Genomic DNA, 22,054 nt, shown 5'->3' on the forward strand with positions numbered 1-22,054 from the left:
TTATTATTAGCAGTGGTTAGCGTCGCTGCCTCACAAATTCAATATCCTGAGTTTGATTCCTTATAAGTTCTGCAAAAATTATTCTTCCACCCTTCAAATTAGTGTAGGTCAAAAATTCCTTACAGTAGATGGACAAAAACAAGTCTGCCTTAAGTTATTGATTGATTTGTCAGAACCTCTACTAAGGCATCCAAATGTAATTCTTCATGGATTCACTAAACTTCAGCATTCACAAGTCTTTGTTTCAGCCACCTCTGCAAATGAAACTTTTTTGGCCTGCAAGACACTGCAAGTCAAATCCAGAAACCCGCTTGCTAGCATTGCACAGAAGTCATCTTTCTTAAATTTGACAGCTTTCCTTACCAGTGGTAACCACCAGCTAGTACTAGAGTTGCTGCGATCCTGACATGGACAATCTTCTTTGCCACAGAGCAGCTGCCTCTACTACTGAAATCTTAAAAAAGGTACTGTATATTCAGGTTCCGTGTCCCAGATCTCTCACCGAATTCAGAAGAAACTTTTCTGAGGCAATAGTTGGGTTATTCACATGGCAGTTTCACTTCTCGTTCGGGTCTTGAAAGTCAAGCTATTGGGAGCTCCTTCCATCTGAGCTTGCTTATCAACATGTAGGCATCAGTTCATAACTCAGCAACTCTTATTACCAATGTGTCTAGAATCCAGTGTCCACCATAATGTTTGAGACAAAACAAAGTTTTCCTTGATTTACCCCTCTGCTCTACAGTTTAAAATTACAAATTAATCAATTCAGATAGCGGCACAGTGGCGCAGTGGAAGCACTGCTGCCTTGCAGTTAGGAGACCCGGGTTCACTTCCCGGGTCCTCCCTGCATGGAGTTTGCATGTTCTCTGAGTGGGTTTCCTCCAGGTACTCTGGTTTCCTCCCACAGTCCAAAGACATGCAGGTTAGGTGGATTGGCAATTCTAAATTGTCCCTAATGTGTGCTGTTGGTGTGGGTATGTGTGCCCTGCAGTGGGTTGGCGCTCTGCCCAGGATTGGTTCCTGCCTTGCACCCTGTGTTGGCTGGGATTGGATCCAGCAGACCCCCGTGACCCTGCGTTCGGATTCAACAGGTTGGAAAATGGATGGATGGATAATTCAGATGTGATTAAAGTGCATACTTTAGTTTAAGGGTATTTGCATACATTTCCGTCACACCATGATAAAAATGTAACTTTTTATACATGTTCTTCCCATTTTAGGGCACCATAATGTTTGGGACACAGCAATGGCAAATATATTAAAGCATTCCTATTTAGTACTTTGTTGTATATGCCTTGCATGCAATGACTGAATTCATAGACTTCACCAGGAGCCTAATGAATATATGGTGCATACGCACAAAAATGTTGCGTACTCCCATTTCCACACTCAAATCGCGATGTATAAAACCTAAACTTGGCATAAAGTCACACACTCTGCCAACTGGCAAACTGGCAGCACCCTTTCTTTTTAGATACACATTCCTGAAACAGCTTTATCAAATACAGTGAAATTAACTGCATATTGTTTATTAGTTTAAGGCATCTGATTGTAATTAACCTGTAATAATATAATGGTCCATAGAATGGCCAAACTATTTCAAATACCATAGCTGCTTTAGCGTTGTTCCGCTCAATGCACCACTCAGTATTTATCCCACCGTATCTGAGTGTGGAATCACACCTCTACAGCAGCTGATCGGAAAGACAATTATTGGTATACAGTACAGCATCAAGCACACGCTGCCTCAGCCATGCGCACTGTCTATTGAAAAGTTCCCATACAGCAAACACCTCAAAGCTTTTCCTGTAGGGACATCGCGGTTCAGGAACAGTTTCAAGAACTATAAACGCACTCAATCAGTCCATCAAGTGCTCCTTGTAGAACTGTTTGTACATATTAGTAAAATTACCTCTGTAAACTTGCGATACAGTTATAATATTGCACAACCTGAGCCACTTTATAGAGTGTGCATTTACATATGATGATAATATCATTTTTAAGATGAAATGCAGCAAAATATTATACAGATAAAATGTTATCACCATTTAAATAATCTATATTGTTAATAATTAAACATGTGAGGACATGGTGTCGCAGTGCTAGCTATTTCAGGGATTGTTCCTGCCTCATGCTGTATTCTTGCTAGGGCTGGCGCAACACTGGAAGGATAGATGGATAGAATTATTAAACATGTACTATGACGATATTTCAATGTTCCTTAAAAGTTTTGAAGAATCGGCGTTCTAAGCTTACAGATGGCTTAACATCTGTTACAGAGCTGATTGTGTGGCAATTGGTTACCTGGAGAAAAAAAAGGAATGACAGGAACTGGAGGTTAGTACGTTTGAAATAAATTATTTCATAGAAATTTGCACACAGCGCAGCAAGCATCTTACAGGAGGCAGGAACAATCTTTGGACACGGTGCCAGCTTGTCACTATCACTGCGCCACCGTGTTCCCATGTTTAATAACATTCTGTAACTCCTATCATCATGAAAACGATATGAAGTATACATCTCAGTATTTTAATTATTCAGAGAGCTGTAATATCACGAATATAATGGATTCTGTGTCCTGTCGGAGGAAGAGAAAGCCTGTTTAAGAAGCATGTAGTGATTCACACACACAGAGCACATAGAAAAACACATACAAAACAAAGCATTTAACATGCTAGTTTAGTTACGATGGGATCTGAGAAACTAGTAAATGAAATGATTTAAAGATGACATTTATGATGTTCTACTTTAATGACAAAATAAACTACATGATTAAAGTGGAAATATCGAGATTAAAGTTGACATTTCAAGCTTTTTTCTCACTGTGTCCCTATTTTTTTTTTTTTCTCTGTACCCTAATAAGCTTTCATATGACACTCAAGCGGTGGGCTATGACTCGCATTTTCATGGTGACTTTGATATTTGACAACTTCTTTTTTATTTTGGGCACTGTGTAACTTTGTGAACTTGAACTTTCGAGTTTCTCCGACACTCAATGTCACTCAATCAACTTCCTTTTTTTGTTTACACCACTGTTTAAACCAACAAATAGTATGTTATTCCTTGCCTCCACTTGGTATTTGCTGAAATTCTTCTATTTTCCCCCATGCTTTTGCCATTGCCTTTTCACAGAACACTAAGCTTAAGGGCTATTTATATTGATTTGCATATTTAAAAAGGCGTAATTCTGGGAGGAGTTGGAGTGGGGCAGTAGGTGCGTGAACATGCGTTACTTTTCATGCTGACCAGGATTTATGAAGCAGAAGAACGTGGAAGTTGGCATTCGCACAGATTTATGCATTTGAATTTTTTTGTGCGTATGCATATTTCCGCTTTTGTCCATACGCCATGGTTTAGTGTGAGTTCTAAGCACGGTGTTATGCATGAGGCCCCAGGTCCTGATTATTTTCTCTGGTGATGTTCTGCCAAGCTTCTAATGCAGCCATCTTCAGCTCTTGCTTGTTTCAGGGGCTTGTCTCCTTAAGTTTTCTCTTCAGCATATGGAAGGCACATTCAATTGGATTTAAATTGGTTGACTGGCTTGGCCATTCAAGAATTTAGCATTTTTTAGCTTTGTAAAACTCATGTGTTGCCTTAGCAGTATGTTTGAGTTCACTGGAACTTGAGCAGATAAGATGTCTCTATACTATTGCTGCAATGATTAGTCGACATAATCAATGACATCGACTACAAAAAATCGACGATGCAGATTTTTTTATTGTCGACACATCATAATCAGAACCTTCAATAGAGGTTCCAGTCACAAAGAACCACATTTGTTTTTGTAACTGCAATGCGCTACATGAATGTCTGGGGGCAGTATCGTTTGTTATTGTTTGTCAAGACGGCACACAGTCCTACCAATGAAGAAGAACATCTGAGGAGAAGAAGAATGTAGAGGAAAATAAACGTGGTTGCAATGGCGATTTGGTTAGAATTGGGGGAAGGAGATGGAAAAAAATTGAAATAGAATCTTTCTAAAGTGTGGGAGCACTTCACCGAAAAAGAAAAATAAGTTGAATGCAGATTATGCAAAGCGGAGCTTTCTTTTCACGGGAGCACCACCGCGATGCATGAGCATCTGAAACGCAAGCATCCTGGAGCTGTGATGCCATCGTCTCTTGATAGGTAAGTTTTAGCGAGTAAAGTTAGTGTCACGTGTTAACGTTGATGTTTGTACTATAATGTGTATATCAAGGTTTCGATAATGATAGTTAAGTAAATATAATTTCAGTTATGTTTGCTAACATGTTTGGAGCTATAGTAAACGAGTGAATAAGAGTAGCTGAGCCGTTCTAGTTTTTTTTTTCTTCTTTATTCGTATAATATTTGAGTTCATATGAATAGTAAATAATCTGTAACTAAGGTTAGGTAACTTGTGTTTTGGAGCATATCAGTAATTAGCTTGTTACATATTTTAGTCCGTTATTTTTTTATTTTGGCATAATATAGTACATGATGTGATAAACTACAACACTTTTCCTTCAGAGTGTGATGTTTAAAACATATTTCTCTTTTGCTCTTTATGTTTCAGTGGTACTAAGCCAAGCCGTGTAGACAAGTTTACCCTGAAGAGAGGCTCTTGCACTGCTCAAATGGCTGAAGTGTTTACAGAAAGCATCCTGAACATGATTGTCAATGACATGCGACTTATATCTATGGTTGAAGATCAGGTCTTCAAGCAGATGATCAACACATTTGATCCAGGCTACACCTTACCCTCCAGAACTCATTTTACAAAGCTCATTGAGGGAAAGTATGAATTTGCTATTACTCAGATGAAAACTGTTCTTAAATCAGCCAGGAGCAAGATTGCCCTGACAGCTGATGCCTGGACCAGTGTTGCCACAGAGGCTTATCTTGGTATCACTTGCCACTTTATAAGCCTCACAACCATGCCATTCGAAGAACGACACACTGAGACAAACATCGCCGCATGGACTGAGCAGGCTGTGGAAAAGTTTGAGATCCCGCCAAGCAAAATTGTTACAGTTGTTCATGACAATGGCTCCAATGTCATCCTGGCTGCTAACATCTTGCAGGAAAAACATGGGTGGATGTCCGTCCACTTTGCAGGCCACACTTTGCAGTTAGTGATCAATAATACACTGAAACACACTCAGATCAGTAAAGCAATTGGAGCAGCAAGGTGTCTTGTAGAGTACTTTAAATGAAGTGAACTGGCTTCAAGCAAGCTGAAGACCAGGCAGAAACAGATGGGGACCCAGGAGTACAAACCTGTCCAAGATGTCTCTACCAAAATAGCACTTGGAATAGCACTTATCATATGGTAACTCTCCTCCTGGAACAAAAATGGTTACTGACTGCAACACCTAGACCTCAAAGCTGATCAGTGGATTATTTTAGAGGAGCTGGCTAAAGCACTCCAGGACTTTGAATGCGCTACAGTCTACTTGAGTGGGGAAAGCTATGTGATTGTCTCTGCTCTGCCTCCACTGGTCAAAGGGCTTCTGAAATCCACCTACACTGCTTATGATACAGCTGCTGTGCAGGCCTTTCAGGCAGCTGCTTCAGAGGAGATCACTGCATGTTGGTCAAGAGAGGTCAGCTTAAAAGATGATGATCCAAACAAACTGATCATGCAAATGCACTAAACCCACGTTTTCGAAAGTTGAAATTCCTGAAACCAGAAGAGAGATTCTGTGTTCAGAACAAAATACAGGCTCTAGCCCTCCAGTCCATGAATGGGAGTATTACTCAAAACAACCAGCTTGCCACGGGGCATGAAAAAGCAACAGGACCAGATGTTGAGGGTGCTTCAACTTCAGCTGAGAGAACTTCAAATAGATCTCTACTAGATTGTATTCCTGCTAACTCTACTCACTCTGAGCGTCTCTTCTCAGCAGCTGGGAACACTGTCTCAAAGAAGAGAGCCAGCCTCACACCAGAGCATGTCGAAATGCTCCGGTCCTGCACTGCCATCAGGAATATATGAACTGAATCTTTTATAAATTGTACAATATTGTTTTATTTTATTTGAATTGAAGCATTATTTAACCTTTTGGACTTTAAGACACACCCGTGGCCATTTTTGGTTAAATGCACTTTTTTTTGTTTAAAGACTATGTGCACTTTAATTTGTATTGTTTAATGTGTTTCTTTTTTATTGTGATGGTTACACTAATATAAAAACACCTGATTATTTTCAAAGTCATATGTTTCTCTGGTTGTTATTTTAATTTGATTATTATTAATTTTAATCATGTTAATGCAGAGACATCAGGGTGACATTCACAGGTGGACAGAGTTGAGTAGATGAGGTAAGTCATGCACTGGAGCCCAGAACAGGATGTTCAACCACAGGTCACAGGCATCAAAATAATCAGGCATGAAATAATAATGACTAATCGGAAAAAAAATGTAACTATTAGTCAACTACCAAATTAATCATTAGTTGCAGCCTTACACCTCATAATCCATTGTGCAACTGCTGTCAGCAATGACATCAACAATAAAGATATGTGTGTCAACATCTGTGGCAGCCATACATGCCCAAGCCACAATACTTTTTTGTAAACTGTAATGTGGCCATTCTGTTTAAGTGCCTAACTAGTGGTTTACATTTTGCAGTGTGGCCTCTGTATTTCTGTTCATGAAGTCTTCTGCTGATAGTAGTAGTACACTTACACATCTACCTCCTGAAGATTGTTTTTGATCTGTTGAATAGGCATTTGAGGCTTTTTCTTTGCCAAAGTGAGGATTCATCTCTCATTAACAGTGGGGGCTTCCTTGGTATACCAGTCCCTTTGTGATTATTAAGCTCACCAGTGGGTTCTTTCTTTTTCATGATATTCCAGACTGTTGAGTTAGGAAATTCTAAGGTTTTACCAATGTCTCTAATGGTTTTGTTCTTGTTTTTCAGCCTCATAATGGCTTCTTTGGTTTTCATTGGCACAGCTGTTGTCCTCGTTTTGGCAACTGCAGACTCCTAAGGTATCTTACGCCTGCACTAATGAAGCAATGAAACACACTTGTGATACCAACTGTTCCAAACATTACTATGTAATGAAATGTAGTAATTTCTACATGGTGTGAACAAAATGTATACACATTCCCTTAAATGAAAGTTTGCAGTGTGCACTTTAATCACATCTAAATGGTTTAATTTGTGACTTTAAACCAAGGAGCAGAGAGGGAAAGCAAGAAAAAATGTGTATTTGTCCCAAGCATTTTGGAGGGCACTGTATATGGCATCATATCAACTGACTTGAGTAATACATTGATCACTGACCTTGTGTATGTCAGAACCTATAGGATGCAGAAGAAGATAAAATGACTTATTATTCTCACATGTTACATATATTTTTGGTTCTTTTGTATCTTTGAAAACACTGTAAGTGAATTATCTTCCAGTATTGTTTTTTTCTCCAGCAGCTGGCTTCTTCTGTTCTGTGTCATCTCATGTTTTTGATTATTCATCTGGAAACTGGTACTTTATTTATCCTTCTTACTCCAAGTTGTTTCAAATACATTATAGTTTTATGTTAGATTATGCACATTTTTTGCCTTACAGCAATAACTAGAGAATAAACATTTTTTTCAGATTTGTCTATGGTGAATAGTGAATAGTGAATCAAAGCAAGTGATAATAAATATGAAATTTTTTTGGGATTAATATGTTAAACGCAATAGCAAGCAGCAATACACAGAACAATATAAAATAATGTCAATAACAATGGAAAGAGAAAATATTTAAGGCAAAAAGGATATATGAATATCCTGTGAGTCACAGGAGAGAAGCAGCAATGCATTGCATGTGGTGGTAAACAAGAGTCTTTCCTGTTAGAAGAAACAAAACAGTGCTTTTTTTTGGAATAGAATTTTAGAGTTACAGCAACAAGGGTATTTACAGAGTAGCTATTTAAGAAATGTGTGGAGTAGTGGCTCTGAAGGTAGGGGTCTGAGACAGCAATTGGAAGTTTGCTGCTTTTAATTCCATAAACGCCAGAAGTGACTCTACTCTGTTGGACTCCTGAGCAAGGCCCTTAACCTGCAATTGCTTCACCCTGGGTATGATGTTAATCTGCATCCATCCCAGCAAGCAGGTTCTCCAACTTGCTGGGAAAATTTGGGGGTTGGTGGCAGGACTGGCACTCCAGCCACTGTAAAAAAACCTCACAATGTACAGGCTCAATCTGGGTGGTTTGCCGTGTGGTGGGTGCAGTAATGTACTGTAATCAGCGCATGCTCCCAACCTCCTCTCACCTCTATTTAAGTAAAGTCAAGAAGGGTGGAAATTGATTAGAAACCAGATTAGCCAAAGCAGTGATGTTTTTTTTAAGTGAGTTTACAGCTGCAAAACATGAGAGCTAATACTGTAACAATGTCAATGTGCTTTATCACACAATATTATTTTTGCAAAGCTTAATTTAAAAAATTCTGTGTTATTTGTTAATATAAGATTCATTCTTTTTGAATTAATTAATAAGACTGTTCAGTCCACCATTTGAAATAAATTATTTTGAAAACAAAATCCTTCAAATAGACTCTTTAGGGATATTTTAAAAATAATGTAAAACGGCAGGAAGAAATTTAGTGATTGAACGAAAATATAATTTCTTCTTAATAATAATAATAATAATAGTACATTTTTTTATATAGTGCCTTTCCTATGCTCAAGGCTCTTAACAGAGTTTAAGAAAGAACGACAGGGTATACAGTATATAGCATTGTACTAAACCAGATTAATAAAGAAGAGTAAGATAGTAAATTCAGATAAAAAAATCTATCAGACAACATAATTGAGGGTCTAGCACACACACACAGAGGTAAACTGAGAGAAGGATAATAAAGTCAGGTAGAGCTAAAAGTCTTCCTGAACAGATGACTTTTGAGTTGTTTTTTAAAAGAATACATGGAGTCAGCTGATCTAATTAATTTCAGTAGGTCATTCCAGAGTCTGGGACTGTACAGCTGAAGGTCCTGTCACCCATGGAGTGTAGATTAGCGTGGGGCACAACAAGATTGCCAGAATCAGAGGACCTTAGTGGGCAGACAGTTCTGATGAGATCACTGCCAAGAGGAACTGGTAGGGAGCTCATTTTATTAAGTTTCACTTTAGTCCCAATTTGCAGGAGTTCAGTTTTGTTGCAATTTAATTTTAAAGAGTTCTGCTCCATCCAGGTTTTAATTTCACTAAGGCAGGTTGAAAGCCTAAGAAAGCTCTGATGAAGTTCCACTTTTAACATTGAAGTAGAGTTGAATATCATCTGCATAAAAATGATAGCCCAGCCCATAGCAATGAATAATATGGCCAAGGGGAAGCATATAAATACAGAAGAGAAGAGGGCCAAGGACAGAGCCCTGAGGAACTCCTTGTGTGACTGGCGCCGAGCTGGATCTGCTGTTGCCAAGACTAACAAACTCTTGCCTATCAGTCAGATAGGACTTGAACCTCTGGAGGGCAATGCCAGAGATACCCAGCATGTTTTCCATTCTGGACAGTAGAATGTCATGTCTGACAGTGTCAAATGCTGCACTGAGGTCTAACAGAATTAATATGCTGGTTTGTCCAGAGTCTACTGCCATAAGCAAATCATTGGTTACCCGAAGAAGAGCAGTTTCACAGCTGTGCTGCACCCTGAAACCAGACTGAAAGGGTCCCATCAAATTATTAGAGGTTAAGTAATTGGTGAGCTTGGAGGCTACAACATGCACAAGAACTTTTAACAGAAAAGGTAAGTGGGAATTAGGCCAAAAATTGTTAAGATCGTCACCATCAAGACCAGACTTTTTTAACATGGGTGTTACAAAAGCGATTTTAAAAGTGGCTACCACAAACCCAGTGTCGAGGGATGTATTGATTATTGTCATAACAGAGCAGTTTCACAGATGTGCTGTGCTCTGAAACCAGACTGAAAGGGTTCCATCAAATTATTAGGAGTTAAGTAGTTGTTGAGTCTGCGGTAGGCTGGCACCCTGCCTGGGGTTTGTTTCCTGCCTTGCGCCCTGTGTTGGCTGGGATTGCCTCTAGCAAACCCCCGTTAAATTGTTAAGATTGTTAGCATCAAGACCAGACTTTTTTTACATTGGGTTTACAGAAGCGATTTTAAAAGTGAGCGGCACAAAGCCTGTGTCAAGGGATGAGTTTATTATTGTTGTAATAGTTGGGATTATGGCATAAAGGCAGGACTTAAATAGTGTGCTGGGGATGGGGTCCAGTACACAAGTAGTCGGCCTCATCTTACAAAGCAGGTCATTAACAAAAGCAGATGTGCCTGGTGAGAACTTAGAGAAGGAGCTGTATGGAGTGGGAAAACAGGGAAAGATATAAACAGATGATGTATTTATGTTAGTTGAATTATTTAGATCTTTAATTTTGTTACGGAAAAAGTGGAGGAATTTCTCACAGACTTCAGCAGGAGAGGCAGTTGGGCAAATGCGGGTTGGAGTAGTTTATTAACTACAGAGAACAAAACCCTTGGGTTATCGTAGCCACTTTCTATTACTCTGCCATAATGGGTGCTCTTGGCAGCAGTTAGTTCTTCTCTGCAAGCTCTTTGGTGGTCAGAGAAAGCCTGGATGTGCACGGTGAGGCCAGTCTTACGTGACATTCTCTCAAGGCGTCGGCCAGCTGCTTTCATAGATCGCAATTCTGAAATATACCAAGGAGCTGAATGTTTGAAGGAAACCTTCTTATGTTTTAAAGGAACTGTTTTATCTAATGCTGAATGAAGGGCTGAGTTATAGTGATCAACAAGACTATCTAGTGTTGATGGAATAGGTGAAGACAGTAAAAGATCAGAAATGGATCCAGAAAGAATAGAGGGACAGATATTTTTAAGATTTCTGTAAGAAATTTGTTTGTATACAGGTAAGAGGAGGGAGAGGTAATGAGAAATTGAAAAGCATTGCTTTATGGTCAGAGAGTCCCAAATCAGTGCTGTAAATGTTGGCAACAGATAGTCCAGATGTACAGATCAGATCCAATATATGACCACCAGAGTGGGTGGGAAAATCAACATGTTGTGTCAAGTCAAAACATTCCAGTAAATATATATATTAATTTCTCAGTTTAGATGTGGGGATGTCAATATGGATGTTGAAATCAACAAGAAGAATGACTCTCTGGGAAAAGGAACTTAAGTGGGTTAATAGTTCAGTCAGATCAGATAAGAACGATGCATTGTGTTTTGGAGAACGATAAAGAATAATGAGTAAGACAGGACCTGATTCCATTATTAGTTTAAGAGCCAGACACTCGAAAGACAATGGACAATCAATTGGTATTCTTTTGATGTTTAAATCCACTCTGACAATTGCTGCAAGTCCTCCGCCTTGTCTTGACCTACAAGGTTCTGTGAGGAAAGTGTAACCAGGTGGTGTCGCCTCCGTGAGAGACGTAAATTCACTCGGTTTTCGCCAAGTCTCTGTTAAACACAGCATATCAAGTCTGGTGTCAATGATAAATTCTGACAGCACCAATACTTTGCTATTAAGAGATCTCGAATTAAACAATGCAATATTAGTTAATGAGGCTTCTTTTTGCACAGACCCGTGACCGGAGTTTATTTTCACATACTGTGAATTTGGCACACTGACACTTCTATTTCTAGGGCCATGAGAAGGATGGTGTATTCCTGAGCAGATGCTGCATGTGACTGTTTCATTCGCAGCCCGGCGGTGGCAGTGACCTGACCCGTGATGTACATATTTCTTACCCACTACACATTCTCCAGTTGCACCATCTCATTGTCAGTACGTGCTTTCATTATGTTGTAGGGTCAAATCCATTCCTATCATATTAACTAAACATAACCTGTAAAACCTTTCAGCATTAAAGTTCTTTTGAAAGCCTGAGAAAACTTGGGTCAAAAGGCATCTGTCCCAGATACTATTTCCTCTGCTTATTGATCTAGAATATCAACAGATAAATCCTTAATATTTTTACTCAGATGACTAAGAAACCTAGATGCAAAAAGTCACACATCATCACTCTTTTCTTAGGCTGCAAGTTCTATTTAATATATTGTCACACACGTGTGCATGGGAAGCAGCTGAAGGGCTTAGACTATACTGTTTCTACATCTGCCCAGGGGGGGGCGGGGTACGCTGACGCTCTTTCTGAGTTCTCTGCAGGTCTTACCCGGGAAATCCCACCAGGAGCCGCCATTTCCAGGAAGGACACATCACTTCCGGTGCCGGCCCCAAGAATGAGGTCACTTCCGGTTCCGGCCCCAAGGATGATGTCACTTCCAGTTCCGGCCCAGAGGACGACATCATTTCCGCCCTCTGTGCTATAAAGCTCACTGCCTTTGCTTAGGCAGGCAGTTCTGTTTTGGACTCTGTTGTGTAAATAACTGTTTGAAAATGCCTCAAAGACTTTTGCAGCCGGGAAACCGCATTAAACGGGTGGCTGCCCCAAACCTTTCCACACCTCTGGTCTCCAGTTCTTACAATATATTAGAGGGAAATTTTACTTGGAAATTTAAAATGGTCAAAATATTCCTGTTAAATATAAGTGTTTTCTTCATGTTCTATGTAAAAATAGTTAAATACCTCAAATTCAGCAAAAAGTAACACCCAATAGTAATGCCTAAAACTGAAACCTTAAAGTCTGCTTTATTTAAAACCTGTACTACTTTCACAAGACTTGACATATTCAAATAAAACTGACATGTTTAAATGGTTTAATCATACAAAAATGTTCCTTAAAATACACTCACCTAAAGGATTATTAGGAACACCTGTTCAATTTCTCATTAATGCAATTATCTAATCAACCAATCACATGGCAGTTGCTTCAATGCATTTAGGGGTGTGGTCCTGATCAAGACAATCTCCTGAACTCCAAACTGAATGTCAGAATGGGAAAGAAAGGTGATTTAAGCAATTTTGAGCGTGGCATGGTTTTTGGTGCCAGACGGGCCGGTCTAAGTATTTCACAATCTGCTCAGTTACTGGGATTTTCACGCACAACCATTTCTAGGGTTTACAAAGAATGGTGTGAAAAGGGAAAAACATCCAGTATGCGGCAGTCCTGTGGGCGAAAATGCCTTGTTGATGTTAGAGGTTAGAGGAGAATGGGCCGACTGATTCAAGCTGATAGAAGAGCAACTTTGACTGAAATAACCACTCGTTACAACAGAGGTATGCAGCAAAGCATTTGTGAAGCCACAGCACGCACAACCTTGAGGCGGATGGGCTACAACAGCAGAAGACCCCACCGGGTACCACTCATCTCCACTACAAATAGGAAAAAGAGGCTACAATTTGCACGAGCTCACCAAAATTGGACAGTTGAAGACTGGAAAAATGTTGCCTGGTCTGATGAGTCTCGATTTCTGTTGAGACATTCTAATGGTAGAGTCAGAATTTGGCATAAACAGAATGAGAACATGGATCCATCATGCCTTGTTACCACTGTGCAGGCTGGTGGTGGTGGTGTAATGGTGTGGGGGATGTTTTCTTGGCACACTTTAGGCCCCTTAGTGCCAATTGGGCATCGTTTAAATGCTACGGGCTACCTGAGCATTGTTTCTGACCATGTCCATCCCTTCATGACCACCATGTACCCATCCTATGATGGCTACTTCCAGCAGGATAATGCACCATGTCACAAAGCTCGAATCATTTCAAATTGGTTTCTTGAACATGACAATGAGTTCACTGTACTAAAATGGCCCCCACAGTCAGCAGATCTCAACCCAATAGAGCATCTTTGGGATGTGGTGGAACGGGAGCTTCGTGCCCTGGATGTGCATCCCACAAATCTCCATCAACTGCAAGATGCTATCCTATTAATATGGGCCAACATTTCTAAAGAATGCTTTCAGCACCTTGTTGAATCAATGCCACGTAGAATTAAGGCAGTTCTGAAGGCGAAAAGGGGTCAATACCGTATTAATATGGTGTTCCTAATAATCCTTTAGGTGAGTGTATATGGCATGTAGTCCTGCTGTGATCGGTAAATAACCTGCCTTTCTTAGAATTACATAAAATGAGCAGATTGGTTTGGAATATTGTTACAATAAGTTGTAATTTTCTGAACTATACAATTATCACTAATTTTTTTTATCTTAAGCATTTTTTTTTAATGTAAAGAGTATATTTGGATAATTACAAAACATTCAATGTCTTGTATTTTTTCTAATTTTTACTTTTATGAATATGTAAAGCAACATACCAACCATAAAATCTGAGAAAGGGGGAGGGACTCTTGATAGCCTCCAAGTAGTTTGTGAAATACTGGTCGATAAACATTTTTGCTGGTTTACATTTCTCCTCCTATTCACAAGGGCAATGATACTAATCTATTGTCTGCTCCTCTTTGTAATTTCTCTACTTCTGTGCTTACAAAGTAATTATGTCAAGGGCCACTTTCTACATAAACAGGGTACACCACCACATTTTGCCCTGGAACTATATTAACATTCCACCCAACACAAGTTCCTCATTGTTTCAAAACAAAAAAGCAAATGCCCTATTTTTAGCCATTTCCTGCTAGCAATTCTTTCACTCATCTGACTGTACCCACAATCTGTATAAAATAGTATTGTCCTGTTTCACTCCACCTATTCAAGAGCCAAAGTGTAGATGTAGAAGGGGAGCCTGTGGGGGGTACTAGAATATAACAGAAAATACCTTAAAGCTTGCACTGCTTTCTTACAGCGATGGATCAGCAGTTCACAGAAACAGGAATCATTCAGGATGGCCATCAGAAAAGAACCTTGGAAAGCTCTGCTCAAAATGGTCTATCCAGGCTTTAGCATGACCCCTGGTTAGGTCACCCTAAATCAAGTGAGTGCAAATGTGGGTTTTCGCAAATGAATCTAATTGTTACTCCAGAGCCAGCCTCGTTACTGACAAGCACTGTCTCCACACTTCTCTTCATATGATTGGTTGGCCCTCCACTCACACGCTTTGATCCTGTAGCTTCATGGCTGTTACAAGGACAACTATCAACCATTAACAGTCGAAGCAAAGAACAAATTAGAACAACTGCATTTGATGAAAACATACAAAAAGTTTGGAATTTTCTTTAAAACTCTGATTGCTTTGTGGGACTACATAACAACTTTTTTTGTAGAATGTAGAGCTTGTTCAATTTCAGAAATTCTGTGTTTGTAATTTTAAACTATCAATCATATTATTATGCAGCACAGTACAACTATGCCGACCATAGGTTTGCATCCAGAGTTTGCAAAGTGCTTTTAGTAGTAAGTAAAGAGCTGAATAAATGTAAAAAAATAATAATTATTATTATACTTGATGATTTCTCAATTTCAAATTTTAAACGTTTTTCACTAAATGAACAATACATGAAGCTCTAGGACTCGCTGCCTCTATATGCCTTCACAGTACCTGAAACTTGATCTAAACGCAAAGTTTGTGTTCTGCTACTTTTTTGTTTACAAAAATGGCATTGCAAATCACACATGTGATGATAGTTCTTTTTTAATTTTGTTAAATGCTGTTTGTAATTTGCCTGGGTCAGATGAGAGCAAATATTTATTTTATTTCAAAAGGGAAATACATGTAACAAAGGAGCTATAGAATTAAGTAGCTGAGACTCGAGTAAAGGTGCACCAGTTCTGCATTACATTGACCTCTGTGTGAAAGTGGAACAAAAGAAGCCATCATTCAAAAAGAACCATTTGAAAGCATGTTAGAAGTTTGCTAGAAAGCATTTAAGCAACAAGAGAGAGATATGTGAATAAGTTTTGCAATCAGATGAGGCAAAGAGAGAATGTTTTGGTCAAAATTCAAATTGATACCTGGGAAGCAATTGTAACACTACCAACACCTCAAAAAACATCATTCTTACAAAGAATTATGCTGGTGGCTGGATTATACTGTGGGATTGCTTTTCTGGGTATCTGATTAAGATAAAAGGAAAATGGATAAATAAAAACACAAGCAGATACTACAAGAGAATGTTATTCAGTTTACTAAAAAAAAGCAAAGCTTGAGTGAACGGTTATTTTCCAATTGGGCAAAGATATTAAACATAAAGCCACGTGGTGTGTCCCAATGACAAAATTATGAATGCCCTACAATGACCCAATTGAAGTCCTGATTTTAATTCAATTGATAATTTGTGACACTGTTTGTAAATTGCAGTACACAAACATCATCCGACTATCCCAAATGACCTGAAGCAAATTTGTCTGGAAAAAAATGCAACATAAACTCCCAAACAGCATGCAAAACTGATAGGTACAGTTCCACAAAAGACTTGAAACAAAGGGTGGCTCTTCAAAATATTAAACCCTGGGGACAGATTACTTATGCAACAGAATTTTTTCTTTTTCTTTTTTCCTAACATATAACAATACATTAAAAATACACTTCTGAGTTTCAGTGTTTTGAAATGAAAAAAGTCTGAATTAGTGTTAGCCACCATAATTTGTGTTAATACAAATTGTAATTTACTTCATGAGGTAGAAGTGCACAATTAATTGGAATAATTGCATCAAATATTTTAAATATTAAAATGAGTGCTTTAATCTAGATGTTTAAAGTCTAAATATTTGATTGCAACAGAAATTTGTAATTTTTCACCATCTGATAGATATCCATAGAAGGGCAGATCTATACTAATAAAAGGCAAAGCCCTCACTGACTCACTCACTCACATCACTAATTCTCCAACTTCCCATGTAGGTAGAAGGCTGAAATTTGGCAGGCTCATTCCTTACAGCTTACTTACAAAAGTTAAGCAGGTTTAATTTCGAAATTCTACACGTAACGGTCATAACGGTTGATAACGGTCGACAACCTCCGCCATGTTGAACTTTCTTATTTATGGCCCCATCTTCACGAAATTTGGTAGGCGGCTTCCCTGCGCTAACCGAAACCGATGTACTTACTTATTTCGGTGGTATGACGCCACTGTCGGCCACCATATTGAACTTTCCAACTGTCTTTGTTACTTACAATACAATACAATACAGTTTATTTTTGTATAGCCCAAAATCACACAGGAAGTGCCGCAATGGGCTATAACAGGCCCTGCCTTTTGACAGCCCCCCAGCCTTGACTCTCTGAGAAGACAAGGAAAAACTCCCAATAAAACCTTGTAGGAAAATGGAAGAAACCTCGGGAAAGGCAGTTCAAAGAGAGACCCCTTTCCAGGTAGGTTGGGCGTGCAGTAGGTGTCAAAAGTAGGGGGTCAATACAATACAATATACACAACAGAACAATTCCTTAAGACAGCATAATAAAAATTTTAGAATTACGGTTTAACAGTAGATGATATGACATAATTAGGTTTCGATATTTTTAGAGTCCTGGAGACCTCATCCATCTAGCTGCATCTCCATTTGGCCATGCCACGGCTGAAACATTGCTCCGATGAAAGGACCCCTCTTTCCCATGATTCCTGTGATCCTCCATCAGGGATGACTTTACCATAGGCAGGCAAACAACTTGGCAGGTGGGCCGTGGCACCAATGGCCACATTTGGGTACCGAGAAAGAAACAGAATAGGTGAGGGTTAGTATTCAAATATAATTATCATGTTACTTATGTTATAGTGCTAATGACTAACAACAGAGATGCAGTATGTACAGTTAATCAGCAGCTCTAGTCAGGATATGCTAAACTGAAGTAGTGAGTCTTCAGCCGGGATTTAAAGGCTGAGACCGAGGGGCATCTCTTATGGAAGCAGGAAGACCATTCCACAGTTTAGGGGCCCTGTAACTAAAAGCTCGACCTCCCACTGTTATTTTATTAATCCTTGGAATCCTAAGCAGACCGGCATCTTGAGATCTTAATGTGCTCAGGTTTGTAAGTCATGATAAGTTCAGACAAGTAAGCGGACCTTGGCCATTTAATGCTTTATATGTTAAAAGGAGGATTTTGAAATCTGCCCTAAATTTAACTGGGAGCCAGTGTAAAGATTTAAGAACTGGGGTTATGTGTTCATATTTTCTTGTTCTTGTAATAATTCTTGCAGCGCATTTTGGATTAACTGGAGGCTGTATAGAGAACAGTTTGAACAGCCAGTGAACACCGCATTGCAGTAGTCAATCCTACTAGAGATAAATGCATGAATTAATTTCTCACAATCCTGTTTATTTAGAAAGCGCCTTAATTTCCTAATATTTTTAAGATGGAAAAAACATGTTTTGGACGACTTTGTAATATGCTTTAAATGACATGCTAGAGTCAAAGATAACTCCTAGATTGCGGGCTGATTCAGTAAAATTAATTGGGATTCCAACTGAGTTAAATGACGACAAAATATTGCTGTGATCAGCGTCATTCCCTCCAACAATTAACATCTCTGTTTTATCTGTATTTAAAGACAAGTAGTTCTCATTCATCCATTCCTTTAATTCACTAACACAACTAATTAAAGACAACATCGGAGAAACTTCATTTGATTTAAATGAAAGGTATAACTGGGTGTCATCTGCATACGAGTGAAAATTAACATTATGTTTCCTAATGAGAGATCCCAGTGGAAGCATGTAAAGTGAAAACAGTAAAGGTCCCAGTACTGAGCCCTGCGGACACCATATTGAACTTCTGTGTATAATGATGGAGTACTGTCAGCACATTTCTGTACATACTGGAATCGATTTGATAAATAAGAACTGAACCAAGCGAGCACGGGCCTGTAAGCCCAACATCGTTTTCTAGCCTGTGCAGTAAAATAGAATGGTCAATGGTGTCAAATGCTGCACTTAAGTCCAACAACATAATTACAGTGGAATTTCCTTCATCAGAGGATATCAGAATGTCATTTACAACCCGTGTTAGTGCCGTTTCTGTACTATGACCAGTGCGAAAGCCAGACTGGAATTTCTCAAATAAATTGTAATGCGTAAGGTGTGACTGAAGCTGACTGGCGACTACTTTCTCTAGTATTTTAGAGAGAAATGGTAAATTTGAAATAGGCCTATAGTTATTTAGTATGTGTGGGTCTAGGTCTGACTTTTTAAGTAAAGGTTTAATGACTGACACTTTTAGTGCATCAGGTACTGTGCCATGCAATAATGAATTATTGATAATGTTTAGAATAGGTGCTACAAGAACATCCATTGCACTTTTACTAGTTTTGTTGGCACTGGATCTAGGGAACAAGTAGTGGGCTTCATTTTAAATTAAAGTTAAGACTTCCTGCTCAGTTACAGGATTAAAATTATTAAAGTGCTGAATGCAATGTGAGACAGGGTCTGCTAAGCTAGTATTTGGTTTGTACTGTGATGCTGAGATCTGGGATCTTATATTTTTAATTTTCTCATTGAAGAAGTTCATAAAGTCTGTACTGCTAATATCTGTTGGTATTTTGCACTGTTGATCTGAATTCCCATTTGTTAATTTAGCCACTGCTCTAAAAAGTACCCTAGGATTTTTATTATTGCTATCTATTAATGTAGAATAGTATTCTGAGCGAGCTTTAAAGAGGGCCTTTTTATATTTATTAACACTCTCTGTCCATGCAATTTGAAAGACATGTAGCTTTGTTGTTCTCCATCTGCGCTCCAGTTTTCGACACTCTAATTTAAGAGCTCGAGTGTTTTCATTAAACCAGGGAGAGTTTCTATGTGCTTTGATCATTTTTGTTTTAAGGGGAGCCACTGTGTCCAGAGCATCTCTCAAGGTCACATTATAATGTGATGTTAGCTGATCTAAATTGTTTTCCACGTTTACATTTGATGTTAACTGATCTAAATGGTTTTCCACAATTACACTCGACTTACTCAAGGTATCTATAAATTTTGAAGCAGAATTACAATCTAGATGTCGCACTGTCTTTGTTTTAATCTGCGAGTGCGCTGGCATGGGCAGAACTAAATCAAAAATAATTAGTACTTATGGGCCCATCTTCAAGAAATTTGGTACGCGGGTTCCCAACGCTAACTGAATCCTACTTACGTACATATATACGTCCATAGCCTGCAGCTCGTTCACGGTGTGAGGGGCGTTGGGTTCCCCATCCCAACGCCTCCGACGCTGTTGGCTGCCTGCCTATATAAGGCCGTCGATCGCTACAGTCTCTACATTCCCTTCCTTGCTTTGCCACGGAATTCATGTCTCCCAGCTGATAACTACAGCCTTTTTATTTAATCCACGGCTTCTCCGCTTTTTTATTGTTCGTTTATTACGATTATAGTTATTGCGTAGGTATTTTAGACTTACTTTACATTGTTCAGATACCCATTTCCTTTATCGTTCCAACCGTACCCCCATTAACATGTCTATCGAGGTGATCACCATCGATCAAAGAACTGTCACTTACTGAGTGGTTTCCATGAACAGAGATGGCACCTACCTTTTCCATTTTCTTTGTTACATATTGCACGGCCATATCAGGCTCACTCTTGATATCCGGAGGAACATTGTGTCTTATGTATTGAATGACTGGGACAGGTCCAAGGTGTGGACTGATGACACTACAGGAGATAATTATACTACACAGGAGCACTAGAAGAGTGAAATGCTTAAGCCCTTCACCTATGGTTCTGCATGTGAGTTGATGGCTGCCGCTGAATTGCTTGGTTGTCGCTTTCAAGTGTACCGAAATGGTCAAATATTTTACACCTTTCAACAAGCGCCAATGCCTTTTAAACGTCTTAGATTCACAGGTGACGATTTCAGTAGTGGACACTTTGATGTTTATGAATGTTTAAACTCTCAAAAGCTAGATGTGAAGTTATCAATGAAACTGGTTGTGTGCTTACAACGCTTGACAGATGCCGAATGTCACTTCAACACAAGTCCTGCAAATACTGTCGTATTCGAAACAAACCATGAAAGTCAAACCGATTATGACAGCATCAATCCAAGCTGTGAGATTTGAAACAAGATTACTTTTCACATCGCCAACTGTACATTGCATGCTCAAGAGTAAGCTCCGCGCACAGCTTGGTCATATTACAACCAGAGGGCCGAACTAACAAGGTGGTATACAAAGAGATCCTTAACAAATAATTATTGGTATATTTTCCCTCACTTTAAAAAGGTTTAATTTTCTTCCTAATAAAAATTTTAAGGCAGTATTTCGCCGCTGCAGAGCGCGGGTATTTTGCTATCCCTAATAAAGGATAAAAAAATCAAAAGTAACATCATATCCGTACCCACTGACCAAGACATGGTCTAAAACAATACCTCCCATACTTGAAATTTGTTATTATTAACCTTCTGAAAGTGGCTGTTAGAGGGCTAGAACCACCGGTAAAGAATCAAAAAGGAAATATATTATTGTATTTGTGATCAGCAAATACGAAATAGCATAAACAACTCTACACAAGCCTATATTACTGATCCCCATTTTTTTGAAGTTTTGTGAAAAGGAGTAATTGACCACTTATATCCCATTAAGAGATAAACACTTGGAATCAGTTGATTTGGCATGCACAACTTCAAGTTCTCCAGATCATTTCTGCTGAAGGCACCTATTTGTTTACTGTTTATCACTGGGGTGGAATGTCCTGTGCACAACATGGTTCAAAATAGCCTAAAACTATTATTTTTTTATCTAGATTGCCAAAACTATGGAGAAACCCCAAAATGCTTGTTGTCTTGCATAACTACGCATCAAGATGAGTCGAATGGTTTATGATATGTGGGGCATTTCTAGTACTGGCTAGCCAGGAGGCTCTGGACAAGAAAATGTTAAGAAATTTCAAAGCTTTCGTAAGTAATTCTTATGAACAGAATATCATAGAAAATATCAGTGTTCTTAAGTAAAATTGTTGAAGTGTCAAACTTCTTTTACAATACGCATATATATATATATATATATATATACAGTGAACACCAGGGGTCGCTGTTGTCCTGTTTGATCCAACAGACAGACGCTGACACCAGGTAAAAACACTAAGAAGTATTCTTTTTATTCTTTTTTTCCCTCTGTAGTGCCTCCAAAGCACCCTAGCCACAGCAAATACAAATAAATCAAAACAAAAACACAATACTTTCCCTCCTGTCCTCCCAGCAGCTCTGTCACACTCCCTCCCAACTCCAGCTCGCCCGCTGGGTTCCCGTCCATCCTTTAAATTATCTTTGACCCGGAAGTTCTTCTGTCCTTCTGTCCATGTGATTCACCAGCACTTCCGGGTCAGATGGAGACTTGTATTTT

The sequence above is a fragment of the Polypterus senegalus genome, chromosome 5, assembly GCF_016835505.1.
Source record: "Polypterus senegalus isolate Bchr_013 chromosome 5, ASM1683550v1, whole genome shotgun sequence".
NCBI lineage: Eukaryota > Metazoa > Chordata > Cladistia > Polypteriformes > Polypteridae > Polypterus > Polypterus senegalus.